The sequence below is a fragment of the Oculina patagonica genome, chromosome 5 (genome assembly GCF_052425735.1).
Source record: "Oculina patagonica isolate OP01 chromosome 5, crgOcupat, whole genome shotgun sequence".
Lineage (NCBI taxonomy): Eukaryota > Metazoa > Cnidaria > Anthozoa > Scleractinia > Oculinidae > Oculina > Oculina patagonica.
Genome location: NC_135762.1, coordinates 10,463,624 through 10,465,799, shown reverse-complemented (window position 1 = coordinate 10,465,799; position 2,176 = coordinate 10,463,624).

The following is a 2,176-nucleotide window of genomic DNA, read 5'->3' as shown; positions in this document are numbered from 1 at the left end:
GTATTGTTCTTAAACTGCACTTGAAATCACTGGGCAAATCAATTATTCTGCTGGATTATTTTGTACCCTGCAACCTGCCTCGCTCCCTGAATAACCTTTATAATTCAATGATACCGAAGGCACAAAGCTGTCCAACCCCGGTATTGAACAGGCAACGGAAAGGTAAAAAAGTCATTTTTTTCGTTTTCGGTCTGCCGTTTGGGGATTCTTGTTTCGACTAGGTTTCGAGTTCTTTCAAAGTTATTGACGGTTCGAAACCAAACTTAAAATGGATCAGCCAGTTACGAAATTAATAGCGCCTAATTTTATATCTCTAACAATATGAATGAAATGGATGATTCTAATTGTTTTGACGCTCGGTTGAATTGCGTTCTACAAAGAAGTATATTCTTTTTCATCATTTTATGGCAAAAAATAACGTTATAAGCTGCCTTTTTTCAAAAATCTTTGTTTTGTCCCATTTTCAACTTTTGTCTATTGAATGATATCACGATTTAATGCCGGCTTTTTGGGACAGAAAAGGATTCATTTTCGAATGTCCCTTTGAAGAAACGACAATCTGACACCGAGGTTTGGTTTCCGTCAACTTTGGCTATTCAAAACCACTTTTTCAACAGTAGAGTTAATATTTTATAATTATTTTGACGGAAATCATAATGAGACACTTCTTGTATTTCTGGCATCGTGTGATTGTATTTTTTTCCCTTGTTCTTCTTTTTTTTCTCTATAGACTAAGTGTAAGTATAGTGTTAGTTTTCTTCTTCTACTCAACAATTATATTTGTATTTTAGAAATGTAAGTAGTGTAAGTAAGTAGTTTAAGTTATCTTTTTGTAAGTAGCCTTTTTTTCTGTAAGTGATGTAAGTACCTGTATCAATTGATTTGTAAATAAGCTTTTTTTTGTGTGTGTGTTGCAAATAAATTAAAAAAACAAAAAAAAAAAACAAAAAAAAAAACACCTTATAAAAATTTGTAGTGTTGGTCAAATAAATTGCTTTTTTATGTAAGAAAAAGAACAAAAGTAAGAAGAATGGACGACAAATAATGTAAATTTGGAGGTTCGCTTCCTTTGTATGATATAAAACAAACAGGTAATGTAAATAACGTAGAGTTTCAATTGTCGTGGTATTGTGTCCGTGTCAATAACACCAGTCTCCGTGCACATTTTATGCATACACCTGATATAGTATAGTGAAATTCTACCTGATGGCTAAGCTTAAAGGATCGAGTTTCATTCTCAACAAAGTTTGCCATGGTGTATCATAAAGTTGTTGAATCAAGAAATACCAGCTAGATTTCTTCGGCTTGGATCAGACATTCGATGTGACTGAATTACGACATAGTGAAATGGTCTTTATGTGATTCTTTATTTGTTTTTTCTAAAGTACGAACTCGTACACTACTTTACTCGAATGCGACGCAGGTATCAAACTGGGGGAAAATTCAATTGTGCCTTCACCAGTCGGATGCTGTATATGTAATAAACAACAACAATATACTTCTTTTGCCCGAAAAACTATTAATGATATTTTTTGGAAAGTTTAAGAGATATTATATAAACAAATCTTCAAAACCGCGGACAAGTTTGTAACAGGTGTAGGTAAACAGCTTCTGGGAATTTAAATAGCATGAACTCGGACATCAGTACACTGTAAATCAACCCGTAATGTAATCGGAAAACATAAAATGAAACATTGGTAGGTAAAAATAACACTATATAAGGCAACAAATGAACATGTGAATAGCATAAACTGAAAAATTTAAAGATTAACTTACATTGGTTACATAGAATTTTGGAAAGCTTAACTGACACATTAAGTAGATTCATGCAGTGAGGCCAGTTTAGGGAATTTTAATAGTCTAAACTGAAAAAAAAAAAACATCAACTTACACCTTCTTCAAGGTATGTAATGGCAATTTGAACCGCTTTTGCAACTTGGCAAAGGTATTTCCCGCAGTTCAATAATATAGGGAGACATGAAAACATTTCTTTTCTGCGTAACCTTGAATCATGACTTCGCTGTGAGTCAAATGAGTCTATGAGTCACGCTCGATAAATCAACGTAAGTTTTACACAAAGTATGGGTTACTAATTATCTATTCAAGAACGTTTGCCTGTATCCAACTTAGCTAAGAGGCGCTGTACTTTGCTTGCGGTTGGTTCCACTGTAGTTTG